This window comes from Triticum aestivum, chromosome 6B (assembly GCF_018294505.1).
Source record: "Triticum aestivum cultivar Chinese Spring chromosome 6B, IWGSC CS RefSeq v2.1, whole genome shotgun sequence".
Classification (NCBI taxonomy): Eukaryota; Viridiplantae; Streptophyta; class Magnoliopsida; order Poales; family Poaceae; genus Triticum; species Triticum aestivum.
The window spans coordinates 136,207,855-136,223,215 of record NC_057810.1 but is presented as its reverse complement, the minus strand read 5'-3'; positions in this window follow the sequence as shown (position 1 = coordinate 136,223,215).

The following is a 15,361-nucleotide window of genomic DNA, read 5'->3' as shown; positions in this document are numbered from 1 at the left end:
TTCTCAAAGAAGCAAAAATTCAAGGCTGATGATTTCTTCGGCGAGCATATGTTCTTCACTGAATTCAACCCATATGACAATGCTTGTCTTACAAGGATGCATTTCTGGACTGCCAGCCAGGCCAACTTCTATTCTTCACTGCTTTTCAACAAGGACAAAGTCTTCGACCACGAGCATATTACTGACGTGGACATGAATCAATGCCTTGCTTCTCTCAAACTGAAGGAAATATGCCCTAGAGGCAATAATAAAGTTATTATTTATTTCCCTATTTCATGATAAATGTTTATTATTCATGCTAGAATTGTATTAACCGGAAACATAATACATGTGTGAATACATAGACAAACTTAATGTCACTAGTATGCCTCAACTTGACTAGCTCATTAATCAAAGATGATTCTGTTTCCTAACCATAGACATGAGTTGTCATTTGATTAATGGGATCACATCATTAGTAGAATGATGTGATTGACTTGACCCATTCCGTTAGCTTAGCACTTGATCGTTTAGTATGTTGCTATTGCTTTCTTCATGACTTATACATGTTCCTATGACTATGAGATTATGCAACTCCCGTTTACCGGAGGAACACTTTGTGTGCTACCAAACGTCACAACGTAACTGGGAGATTATAAAGGAGCTCTACAGGTGTCTCCGAAGGTACATGTTGAGTTGGCGTATTTCGAGATTAGGATTTGTCACTCCGATTGTCGGAGAGGTATCTCTGGGCCCACTCGTTAATGCACATCACTATAAGCCTTGCAAGCATTATAACTAATGAGTTAGTTGCGGGATGATGTATTACGGAATGAGTAAAGAGACTTGCCGGTAACGAGATTGAGCTAGGTATTGAGATACCGACGATCGAATCTCGGTCAAGTAACATACCAATGACAAAGGGAACAACGTACGTTGTTATGCGGTTTGACCGATAAAGATCTTCGTAGAATATGTAGGAGCGAATATGAGCATCCAGGTTCTGCAATTGTTATTGACCGGAGACGTGTCTCAGTCATGTCTACATAGTTCTCGAACCCGTAGGGTCTGCACGCTTAAGGTTTCGATGACAGTTATATTATGAGTTTATGAGTTTTGATGTACCGAAGGAGTTCAGAGTCCCGGATGAGATCGGGGACATGACGAGGAGTCTTGAAATGGTCGAGACATAAAGATCGATATATTGGACGACTATATTCGGACTTCGGAAAGGTTCTGAGTGATTCGGGTATTTTCGGGGGTACCGGGGAGTTACGGGAATACGAGGAAGAAGCAATGGGCCTCATGGGCCAAGTGGTGGAAGAGAGGAGGCAGGGCGCGCGGCCCCCCTAGCCCAAACCGAATTGGACGAGGGGGCCGGCCCCCCTTTCCTCCTTTTCCTCCCTCTCCTTCCTTCTCCTTCTCCTTCCCTTCCTTCCCCTCTCCTAGTTGGACTAGGAAAGGAGGGAGTCCTACTCCCGGTGGGAGTACGACTCCTCCCTGGCGCGCCCTCCCTTGGCCGGCCGCCCCCTCCCCCTTGCTCCTTTATATACGGGGGCAGGGGGCACCCCAGGACACAGAAGTTGATCTTCATGATCGTTCCTTAGCCGTGTGCGGTGCCCCCCTCCACCATATATATTCCACCTCAGTCATATCGTTGCGATGCTTACGCGAAGCCCTGCGTCGGTAGAATATCATCATCGTCACCACGCCGTCGTGCTGACGGAACGCATCCCCGACACCCTGCTGGATCGGAGTCCGGGGATCGTCATCGAGCTGAACGTGTGCTGAACTCGGAGGTGCCGTACGTTCGGTACTCGGATCGGTCGGATCGTGAAGACGTACGACTACATCAACCGCATTGTTATAACGCTTCCGCTTTTGGTCTACGAGGGTACGTGGACAACACTCTCCCCTCTCGTTGCTATGCATCACCATGATCTTGCGTGTGCGTAGGGATTTTTTTGAAATTACTACATTCCCCAACAGTGGCATCCGAGCCTAGGTTTATGCGTTGATGTTATATGCACGAGTAGAACACAAGTGAGTTGTGGGCGATATAAGTCATACTTCTTACCAGCATGTCATACTTTGGTTCAGCGGTATTGTTGGATGAAGCGGCCCGGACCGACATTACGCGTACGCTTACGCGAGACTGGTTTTACCGCTGTGCTTTGCACACAGGTGACTAGCGGGTGTCTGTTTCTCCAAATTTAGTTGAACCGAGTGTGGGTACGCCCGGTCCTTGCGAAGGTTAAAACAGCACTAACTTGACGGACTATCATTGTGGTTTTGATGCGTAGGTAAGATCGGTTCTTGCTCAGCCCATAGCAGCCACGTAAAATTTGCAACAACAAAGTCGAGGACGTCTAACTTGTTTTTGCAGGGCATGTTGTGATGTGATATGGTCAAGACGTGATGAGATATAAGTTGTTGTATGAGATGATCATGTTTTGTTGAAGTTATCAGCAACTGGCAGAAGCCCTATGGTTGTCTCTTTGTTGCATAAAGATGCAAGTGCCAAATAATTGCTTTACCTTATCGCTATGCGATAGCAATAGTTGCAAGAGCAATAGTTGGCGAGACGACCATGTGACGACACATTGATATAGATCAAGATGATGAAGATCATGGTGTCGTGCCAGTGACGATAGAGATCATGACAGTACTTTGGAGATGGAGATCAAAGGCGCAAGATGATCATGGCCATATCATGTCACATATTTTGATTGCATATGATGTTTATCTGTTATACATCTTATTCTGTTTTGTTTGATGGTAGCATTTTAAGATGATCTCTCACTAATTATCAAGAAGTGTTCTCCCTGAGTATGCACCATTGCGAAAGTTCTTCGTGCTGAGACACCACGTGATGATCGGGTGTGATAGGCTCTACGTTCAAATACAACGGGTGCAAAACAGTTGCACAAGCGGAATACTCAGGTTAAACTTGACGAGCCTAGCATATACAGATATGGCCTCGGAACACGGAGACCGAAAGGTCGAACGTGAATCATATAGTAGATATGATCAACATAGTGATGTTCACCATTGAAAACTACTCCATCTCACGTGATGATCGGACAAGGTTTAGTTGATTTGGATCACGTGATCACTTAGATGACTAGAGAGATGTCTGTCTAAGTGGGAGTTCTTAAGTAATATGATTAATTGAACTTAAATTTATCATGAACTTAGTCTTGGTAGTATTTTGCAAATTATGTTATAGATCAATAGCTCGCGTTGTTGCTTTCATATGTATATTTTGATATGTTCCTAGAGAAAACTGTGTTGAAAGATGTTAGTAGCAATGATGCGGATTGGATCCGTGATCTGAGGTTTATCCTCATTGCTGCACAGAAGAATTATGTCCTTGATGCACCGCTAGGTGACAAACCTATTGCAGGAGCAGATGCAGACGTTATGAATGTTTGGCTAGCTCAATATGATGACTACTTGATAGTTTAGTGCACCATGCTTAACTCTTTGAATCGGGACTTCAAAGATGTTTTGAACGTCATGGACCATATGAGATGTTCCAGGAATTGAAGTTAATATTTCAAGCAAATACCCGAGTTGAGAGATATGAAGTCTCCAAGAAGTTCTATAGCTAAAAGATGGAGGAGAATCGCTCAACTAGTGAGCATGTGCTCAGATTGTCTGGGTACTTCAATCACTTGAATCAAGTGGGAGTTAATCTTCCAGATAAGATAGTGATTGACAGAATTCTCTAGTCACCATCACTAAGTTACTAGGACTTCGTTATGAACTATAGTATGCAAGGGATGACAAAAACGATTCCCGAGCTCTTCGTGATGTTGAAATCGATGAAGGTAGAAATCAAGAAAGAGCATCAAGTGTTGATGATTGACAAGACCACTAGTTTCAAGAAAAGGGCAAAGGGAAAGAAAGGGAAACTTCAAGTAGAATTGCAAACAAGTTTTCACTCCCGTGAAGAAGACCAAAGCTGGACCAAAGCCTGAAACTTAGTGCTTACACTGCAAAGGAAATGGTCACTGGAAGCGGAAATGCCCTAAATATTTGGTGGATAAATGGCAAAGTGAACAAGGGTATATTTGATATACAGGTGTTTGATGTGTGCCTTACTAGTATTTATAGTAGCCCCTGAGTATTTGAAACTTGTTCGGTTGCTAAGATTAGTAACTCGAAACAGGAGTTACATAATAAACAGAGACTAGTTGAGGGGAAGTGACGATGGTGTTGGAAATAGTTCCAAGATTGATATGATCATCATCACACACTCCCTATATTTTCGATATTAGTGTTAAACCTAAATAAATGTTATTTAGCATTTGCGTTGAGCATGAATATGATTTGATCATGTTTATTGCGATACGGTTATTCATTTGAAGTTAAAGAATAATTGTTATTCTATTTACATGAATAATACCTTCGATGGTTATACACCCAATGAAAATAGTTTGTTGGATCTCGATCGTAGTGATACACATATTCATAATATTGATGCCAAAAGATGCAAAGTTAATAATGATAGTGCAACTTATTTGTGGCACTGCCGTTTGGGTCATATCGGTGTAAAGCGCATGAAGAAACTCCATAAATATGGATTTTTGGAATCACTTGGTTATGAATCATTTGATGCTTGCGAACTGTGCCTTTTGGGCAAGATGACTAAAACTCCGTTCTCTGAAACAATGGAACAAGCTACTGACTTATTGGAAATAATACATACCGATGTATGCGATCCAATGAGTGTTGATGCTCGTGGCAAGTAACGTTATTTTCTGACCTTCACAAGATGATTTGAGCAGATATGGGTATATCTACTTGATGAAACACAAGTCTGAAATAGTTGAAAGGTTCAAAGAATTTCAGAGTGAAGTGGAAAAATCATCGTAACAAGAAAATAAAGTTTCTGCGATCTGATCGCGGAGACGAATATTTGAGTTACGATTTTGGTCTTCAATTAAAACAATGTGGAATAGTTTCACAGCTCACGCCACCTGGAACACCACAACGTTATGGTGTGTCCGAATGTCGTAACCGCACTTTATTGGATATGGTGCGATCTATGATGTCTCTTATTGATTTCCCACTATTGTTTTGGGGTTATGCATTAGAGACAGCTGCATTCACGTTAAAAGGGCACCATCTAAATCCGTTGAGACGACACCATATGAACTGTGGTTTAGCAAGAAACCCAAGTTGTCATTTCTTAAAGTTTGGGGCTGCGATGCTTATGTGAAAAAGTTTCATCCTGATAAGCTCAAACCCAAATTGGAGAAGTGCATCTTCATAGAATACCCAAAGGAAACTGTTGGGTACACCTTCTATCACAGATCCGAAGGCAAGATATTCGTTGCTAAAAATGGATCCTTTCTAGAGAAGGAGTTTCTCTCGAAAGAAGTGAGTGGGAGGAAAGTAGAGCTTGATAAGGTAATTTGTACCTTCTCCCGAATTGGAAAGTAGTTCATCACAGAAATCAGTTCCAGTGATATCTACCCCAATTAGTGAGAAAGCTAATGATGATGATCATGAAACTTCAGATCAAGTTACTACAGAACCTTGTAGGTCTTCCAGAGTACGGTCCGCACCAGAGTGGTACGGTAATCCTGTTCTAGAAGTCATGTTACTAGACCATGATAAACTTACGAACTATGAGGAAGCGATGATGAGCCCAGATTCCGCAAAATGGCTGGAGGCCATGAAATCTGAGATAGGATCCATGTATGAGAACAAAGTGTGGACTTTGGTGGACTTGCCCGATGATCGGCAAACCATAGAAAAATAAATGGATCTTCAAGAGGAAGACGGATGTTGATAGTAGTGTTACTATCTACAAAGCTCGACTTGTCGCGAAAAGGTTCTTGACAAGTTCAAGGTGTTGACTACAATGAGATTTTCTCAACTGTAGCGATGCTTAAGTCCGTCTAAATCATGTTAGAAATTGCCACAATTTATGAAATCTGGCAAATGGATGTCAAAACTGCATTCCTTAATGGTTTTCTTAAAGAAGAGTTGTATATGATGCAACCAGAAGGTTTTGTCAATCCTAAAGGTGCTAACAAAATGTGCAAGCTCCAGCGATCCATCTATGGACTGGTGCAAGCATCTCAGAGTTTGAATATACGCTTTGATAAGTTGATCAAAGCATATAGTTTTATACAGACTTGCGGTGAAGCCTATATTTACAATAAAGTGAGTGGGAGCACTACCGCCTTTCTGATAAATATATGTGAGTAATATATTGTTGATCAGAAATGATGTAGAATTTTTCTGGAAAGCATAAAGGAGTATTTGAATGGATTTCTTACATATTGAGCATCAATATCTATTGAGATAGATCAAGACGCTTGATAAGTTTTTCAATAAGTACATACCTTGTCAAGATTTTGAAGTAGTTCGAAATGGAACAGTCAAAGAAAGAGTTCTTGCCTGTGTTGTAAAGGTGTGAAATTGAGTAAGACTCAAATCACGACCACGGCAGAAAATAGAAAAGAGAATGAAAGTCATTCCCTATGCCTCAGTCATAGGTTCTATAAGGTATGCTATGCTATGTACCAAACCTATTGTATACCTTGTTATGAATTTGGTAAGGGAATACAATAGTGATCTAGGAGTAGATCACTGGACATTGGTCAAGAATATCCTTAGTGAGGACTAAGGAAATATTTCTCGATTATGGAGGTGATAAAAGAGCCCGTCGTAAAGAGTAACATCGGTACAAGCTTTTACACCGATCCAGATGACTCTAAGTCTCAATCTGGATACATATTGAAAGTGGGAGCAATTATCTAGAGTAGCTCCGTGCAGATCATTGTAGACATAGAATATTTGCAAAATACATACGGCTCTGAATATGACAGATCCGTTGACTAAGCTTCTCTCACGAGCAAAACATGATCATACCTTAGTACTCTTTGGGTGTTAATCACATAACAATGTGAACTAGATTATTGACTCTAGTAAATCATTTGGGTGTTGATCACATGACAATGTGAACTATGGGTATTAATCACATACAGATGTGAATATTGGTGTTAAATCACATGGCGATGTGAACTAGATTATTGACTCTAGTCCAAGTGGGAGACTGAAGGAAATATGCCCTAGAGGCAATAATAAAGTTATTATTTATTTCCTTATTTCATGATAAATGTTTATTATTCATGCTAGAATTGTATTAACCAGAAACATAATACATGTGTGAATACATAGACAAACTTAATGTCACTAGTATGCCTCAACTTGACTAGCTCATTAATCAAAGATGGTTATGTTTCCTAACCATAGACATGAGTTGTCATTTGATTAATGGGATCACATCATTAGTAGAATGATGTGATTGACTTGACCCATTCCGTTAGCTTAGCACTTGATCGTTTAGTATGTTGCTATTGCTTTCTTCATGACTTATACATGTTCCTATGACTATGAGATTATGCAACTCCCATTTACCGGAGGAACACTTTGTGTGCTATCAAACGTCACAACGTAACTGGGTGATTATCAAGGAGCTCTACAGGTGTCTATGAAGGTACATGTTGAGTTGGCGTATTTCGAGATTAGGATTTGTCACTCCGATTGTCGGAGAGGTATCTCTAGGCCCACTCGGTAATGCACATCACTATAAGCCTTGCAAGCATTGTAACTAATGAGTTAGTTGCGGGATGATGTATTACGGAACGAGTAAAGAGACTTGCCGGTAACGAGATTGAGCTAGGTATTGAGATACCGACGATCGAATCTCGGGCAAGTAACATACCGATGACAAAGGGAACAACGTATGTTGTTATGTGGTTTGACCGATAAAGATCTTCGTAGAATATGTAGGAGCCAATATGAGCATCCAGGTTCCGCTATTGGTTATTTACCGGAGACGTGTCTCGGTCATGTCTACATAGTTCTCGAACCCGTAGGGTCCGCACGCTTAAGGTTTCGATGATAGTTATATTATGAGTTTATGAGTTTTGATGTACCTAAGGAGTTCGGAGTCCCGGATGATATCGTGGACATGACGAGGACTCTTGAAATGGTCGAGACGTAAAAATCGATATATTGGACGAGTAGATTCGGACTTCGGAAAGGTTCTGAGTGATTCGGGTATTTTCGGGGGTACCGGGGAGTTACGGGAATACGAGGAAAAAGCAATGGGCCTCATAGGCCAAGTGGTGGAAGAGAGGAGGCAGGGCGCGCGGCCCCCCTAGCCCAAACCGAATTGGACTAGGGGGCGGCCCCCCTTTCCTCCTTTTCCTCCCTCTCCTTCCTTCTTCTTCTCCTTCCCTTCCTTCCCCTCTCCTAGTTGGACTAGGAAAGGAGGGAGTCCTACTCCCGGTGGGAGTAGGACTCCTCCCTGGCGCGCCCTCCCTTGGCCGGCCGCCCCCTCCCCCTTGCTCCTTTATATACGGGGGCAGGGGGCACCCCAGGACACAGAAGTTGATCTTCGTGATCGTTCCTTAGCCGTGTGCGGTGGCCCCCTCCACCATATTCCACCTCGGTCATATCGTTGCGGTGCTTAGGCGAAGCCCTGTGTCGGTAGAATATCATCATCGTCACCATGCCGTCGTGCTGACGGAACTCATCCCTGACACCCTGCTGGATCGGAGTCCGGGGGTCGTCATCGAGCTGAACGTGTGCTGAACTCGGAGGTGCCGTACGTCGGTATTTGGATCGGTCGGATCGTGAGGACGTACGACTACATCAACCGTGTTGTTATAACACTTCTGCTTTCGGTCTACGAGGGTACGTGGACAACACTCTCCCCTCTCGTTGCTATGCATCACCATGATCTTGCGTGTGCGTAGGAAATTTTTTGAAATTACTACATTCCCCAACAGTCCTCAGTATGCTTCATGATGCAGGCTTGCTCAACTTTTGCTCAGATATAGTTGATTGGAATGAAGACCTCATTCCTCAGTTCTACACAATGCTGCATATCACAGGTGATGCTGTTGATGTCAACTCTTGGGTGTTGGACTGGATGACTGAAAACACTCACTATAAGGCACCAGCTTCTGAATTGCTTCGTGCCCTGCCAATCAGTCCTCCACCTGAAGGTGCTCATTGTCTGTATGATGAGTCTAAACTCATTGATCACTATATGCAAGTGCTCATGAAGCCTATGAAGCCTGGTCAAGCCCCAAGGACAAAATTCCTCGTGAAGGAATTGCTCTATGTCCCAAGAACCATCTATCGCATTCTGACGAAGACCATGAGTCCTATCAAAGGCCATGACTCATCTGATGAGGAAATTATTGGGATGATGAAGAATATGCTGTTCAACATAATGCATGGCATTCCCATAAATTATCATGATTTCTTCATGAGGACTCTGGCGAATGTTGCACTTTCACCATTTGAGCTGAAGCCTTACGCGCCATGGATCATGAGATTCCTCAGAACAAGGTCTTCACTCAACTATAAGGCTGACTTTCAGAATCACCTCAGCTACTTGCCCCTGATTGAAGTCCTCAAGCGGACATATACCTCAGCTGATGAAAAGGGCAAGTCACCAGCCATTATCGATGAAGGCATTCGTCCATTAGATGGTCAGTTCCGCAAAGCTGCATCTTACTCCACCAATGATGACTCTGCCACTGATGATTCTGTTGCCAATGCTCCCAAGTCAAGTCCTCAAGCTACTGCTCCTCGTGTGATGACTGACCGTGAGTTGCTTCTAAGTCTTCACCAGAAGGTGGATCGAAACCATAAATGGGTTAAGCGTCAGTTTGGTTCTATTCTTCAAAACATGACTTCTACACATAATGCAGTGAAGAAAAACCATTACTACCTCCATGAAGTTTTTGATCGCACCTGGGCTATTCTGTCACATCTATATGGTGAAGAAGATCTGAAGCAAATGGGCTTCAAGGAAGATTTTGACTAGTCTGCTCCTCCACCGAAGAAATTCAAGAAGGTTAAGGTTCCTTCCTTGGTGGCCAGTTCATATTCTTCATCATGTGACACGGACGAGTATGAAGACTTGGACGACACTGCGGCAGGCCCTACATCGACTCAAGACCCAGACAACGCTGGCGCTCATCCATCTTCATGATATTCTTCAGGGGCGTTAGTCCTCAGGTTCAACCCTTTTGGTCATTCGATGACAAAGGGGGAGAAATTTGAGTTAGTCTTCAAGCGGGTCTATCTTATATGGGTGTTTTTTTTGCTAAGTTACAACTCTCCTTCTTCTGATGACTTTGCTGGATCGAGTTGTAATCTTAAACTCTATGGTGGCCTAATACTTTTGCTGTGTTCTTCTGCATGCTTATTCCTCATTAATCTTAATGCACGCATGTTGAATTACATCAGTCACCATATTTCATCATGCATTTCAAATTCTTCATATTATATGTCAAATGCGTGTATGAATTACAAGATATAGGGGGAGATCTCCATGATTATACTCTTCAAGTGTGCATTGCTTCAAAAGCAAATTCCTCACTATGCACATCTTCAGGGGGAGTTCTTCTATATCTTGCAATCAAATTCCTCAATATCAGTATTTACACTTCATATGTTTATCCCCGTTGAAAACTTAACCTATATTGTCATCAATCACCAAAAAGGGGGAGATTGTAAGTGCATCTAGTGCCCCTTACTGATTTTGGTGTATTGAAGACTTATAGGTTAAGGGATTGTTGCGTTTGTGAGTGTACACAGGTCTATAAGTCTATGAGGAGTTTGATATTTACAGAGAAAGTCAACCCCTAAAATGAAGTTCTTCAACTGAAGACTTTGGATTTCTGAAGACCTTCTGAAGATTTTGAAAGTGAAGAAATTGGTGTGACCTTGAAGACTTGACAATCATTCGAGGAACATGAAGCGTGAATACTTTTGTTTTTATAGTTTCATTTTCTCTTTCTTGAGTCATAGGAAACATCGTACTGTTAAAGGGGGTCGAGGAAATACTAAGGAAAAATTTCCATGTGATGCTCAACTCAAAATCCTACACCTACCAATCCCTTCGAGTGAAGCCATTGGAAATCTCATACTCTTTAGTCATATTCTTCAGTGACAGAGACGAAGTTCTTCTGGTCTCTGAGGAATTTGTTCTGACTGAGGAGTTAGGAATTCGCCAGTGCGAATTGCCTACACAGTGAGGCACATGATAGCCCTGAAGAATTTGAGAGTCAAATATTCCGACTGTTGCGGTGCTATGCGCCAGCTGTCCCAAAATATCTACCCACCTAACGGTCATATCAGACAAGGGCATTTATGTCTTATCATGTCGGGCTGCTCCCTAGGCTATAAATAGCCGCCCCCTTCAATCACTACCTGGTTGGCTACTCCGAGAGAAACTAACACTTGTCATTTGAGAGCATCCCATCCTCCGAGGACTTTGAGCGAAAATCAGCAAGTGAGGAAAACCCGAACCCAACACCGACAAACCCAAAGTGATTGAGCATCACTGAAGAGATTGATCCTGCATGGATCCGACGCTTGTTACCTTTGAAGACTGTGCTTCTTCCAGACGGTTAGGCGTCATGGTCTAGAGCATCCAAGAGGAATTGTGAATCACCGAGTGACCTAGTCTATGAAGGTTTGGAAGTCACCTGAAGACTTACCACGAGTAATTGGGTGTGGTTTGTGTGACCTTAGCTCAAGGAGAATACGGTGAGGACTGTGTGTCCGAGACTGGGTGTCCTCGAGTTTAAATACTCAGTCGCTCCAACCAGACGTACAACTGAGACAACAATTGGAACTGGTCTACCAAATCAATGTCTTCACCAAGCTTACTAGTTCTATTTCCTCAACTCTTTCATTTCCTCATTTCTGTTGTTGTGTGCATGTTCATATCTGTTTGCAGACTTTGACTGAAGACTTTCTCAATTTCCTCAGTTCAATTTCTTCAGTCTGTCTGTCTTCTGTTTGTGTTATCCTGTGCTTACGCTTTCTGTACTCTGTGCTTGTCTTCATTCCATTATGATGACCATGCTTGTGTTCAGTTATGTTTACATTTGAGTACTTATTCCGCTGCAAGTAGTTCTTCATTTAGGAATTTCCTCACCAACAAATTCCTCGGTGAAGAATTCATAAAAATCGCCTATTCACCCCCCCCCCTAGTCGATATAATGCACTTTCAATTGCTAGACCAGATACTAAGATACATAGATCTGTTGTAGGCATGCCTGTTATTTCTGTTAAAATAGGAGATCATTGTTATCATGGCTTATGTGATATGGGTGCTAGTGCTAGTGCAATACCCTATGACTTATATAAAGAAATTATGCACGACATTGCACCCGTTGAATTGGAAGGTATTGATGTTACTATTAAGCTTGCTAATAGGGATACCATTAAACCAGTTGGGATAGTTAGAGATGTTGAAGTCTTGTGTGGGAAGGTTAAATATCCTGCCGATTTTCTTGTTCTTGGTTCCCCACAAGATGACTTTTGTCCCATTATTTTTGGTAGACCCTTCTTAAATACAGTTAATGCTAGGATTGATTGTGAAAAGGATATTGTTACAATTGGCTTAGAGGGTATGTCTCATGAGTTTAATTTTGCTAAGTTTCATAGACAACCTCGTGATAGAGAATCACCTAGTAAGGATGAGATTATTGGTCTTGCTTCCATTGCCGTACCTCCTACTGATCTGTTAGAACAATATTTGCTAGACCATGAAAATGATATGTTTATGAAGGAAAGAAGGGAAATAGATGAAGTGTTTCTTAAACAGGAACTCATGCTGAAACACAACCTTCACGTTGAAATTCTTGGGGATCCCCCTCCACCCAAGGGTGATCCCATGTTTGAACTCAAACCATTACCTGATAATCTTAAATATGCTTATCTTGATGAAAAGAAAATATATCCTCTTATTATTAGTCCTAACCTTTCAGAGCAAGAAGAAGAAAGATTATTGAAAACTCTGAAGAAGCACCATGCTGCTATTGGATATACTCTGGATGGTCTTAAGGGCATTAGTCCCACGTTATGCCAACACAAAATTAATTTGGAGGCCGATGCTAAACCAGTTAGAGATCCTCAACGACGACTGAATCCCAAGATGAAAGAAGTGGTAAGAAAGGAGATACTAAAGCTCCTTGAGGCAGGTATAATTCATCTCGTTGCTGATAGTGATTGGGTAAGCCCTGTCCATTGTGTTCCTAAAAAGGGAGGTATTACTGTCGTTCCTAATGATAAAGATGAATTGATCCCGCAAAGAATTATTACAGGTTATAGGATGGTAATTGATTTCCATAAATTAAATAAAGCTACTAAGAAAGATCATTACCCTTTACCTTTTATTGATCAAATGCTAGAAAGACTATCCAAACACACACATTTCTGCTTTCTAGATGGTTATTCTGGTTTCTCTCAAATACCTGTGTCAGCGGGGGATCAATCAAAAACTACTTTTACTTGCCCTTTCGGTACTTTTGCTTATATACGTATGCCTTTTGGTTTATGTAATGCACCTGCTACCTTTCAAGGATGTATGATGGCTATATTCTCTAACTTCTGTGAAAAGATTTGCGAGGATTCATGGATGATTTATCCGTTTATGGATCCTCTTTTGATGATTGCTTGAGCAACCTTGATCGAGTTTTGCAGAGATGCGAATACACTAGTCTCTTCTTGAATTGGGAAAAGTGTCACTTTTATGGTTAATGAAGGCATTGTTTTGGGGCATAAGATTTCCGAGAGAGGTATTGAAGTTGATAAAGCTAAAGTTGATGCTATTGAAAAGATGCCATGTCCCAAGGACATAAAAGGTATAAGAAGTTCCTTGGTCATGCCGGTTTTTATAGGAGTTTCATTAAGGACTTTTCTAAAATATCTAGGCCTCTGACTAATTTATTGCAAAAAGATATTCCTTTTGTCTTTGATGATGATTGTGTAGAAGCATTTGAAATACTTAAGAAAGCTTTGATCACTGCACCTATTGTTCAGCCACCTGATTGGAATTTACCTTTTGAAATTATGTGTGATGCTAGTGATTATGATGTAGGTGCTGTTCTAGGGCAAAGAGTTGATAAGAAATTGAATGTTATTCAGTACGCTAGTAAGACTCTTGATACTGCCCAGAGAAATTATGCTACTACTGAAAAAGAATTCTTAGCAGTTGTGTTTGCATGTGATAAGTTTAGACCTTATATTGTTGATTCCAAAGTTACTATTCACACTGATCATGCTGCTATTAAATATCTTATGGAAAAGAAAGATGGTAAGCCTAGACTCATTAGATGGGTTCTCCTGCTCCAAGAATTTGATTTGCATATTATTGATAGAAAGGGAGTTGAGAACCCCGTTGCAGATAACTTGTCTAGGTTAGAGAATGTTCTTGATGACCCACTACCTATTGATGATAGCTTTCCTGATGAACAATTAGTGGTCGTTAATGCTTCTCGTATTTCTCCTTGGTATGCTGATTATGCTAATTACATTGTTGCTAAATTTATACCTCCTAGTTTCACATACCAGCGAAAGAAAAGGTTCTTTTATGATTCAAGACATTACTTCTGGGATGACCCACACCTTTATAAAGAAGGAGTAGATGGTGTTATTAGACGTTGTGTACCTGAGCATGAACGGAAACAGACCCTATGCAAGTGTCACTCTGAATCATATGGAGGACACCACGCTGGAGATAGAACTGCACACAAGATATTGCAATCTGGTTTTTATTGGCCTACTCTCTTCAAAGATGCTCGTAAGTTTGTCTTATCTTGTGATGAATGTCAAAGAATTGGTAATATTAGTAGACGTCAAGAAATGCCTATGAATTATTCTCTTGTTATTGAACCGTTTGATGTTTGGGGCTTTGATTATATGGGACCCTTTCCTGCCTCTAATGGTTACACTCATATTTTAGTTGTTGTTGATTACGTTACTAAGTGGGTAGAAGCTATTCCAACTAGTAGTGTTGATCATAACACTTCTATTAAAATGCTTAAAGAAGTTATTTTTCTGAGGTTTGGAGTCCCTAGATATCTTATGACTGATGGTGGTTCACATTTTATTCATGGTGCTTTCCGTAAGATGCTTGCTAAGTATGATGTTAATCATAGAATTGCATCTCCTTATCATCCGCAGTCTAGTGGTCAAGTAGAGTTGAGCAATAGAGAGCTCAAATTAATTTTGCAAAAGACTGTCAATAGATCTACAAAGAATTGGTCCAAAAAACTTGATGATGCATTATGAGCCTATAGAACTGCATACAGAAGTCCTATGGGTATGTCTCCATATAAGATGGTTTATGGAAAAGCGTGTCATTTACCTCTTGAACTTGAACATAAAGCATATTGGGCTATTAAAGAGCTCAACTATGACTTCAAACTTGCCGGTGAGAAGAGGTTGTTTGATATTAGCTCACTTGATGAATGGAGAACCCAAGCCTATGAGAATGCCAGGCTATTCAAAGAAAAAGTCAAACGTTGGCATGATAAAAGGA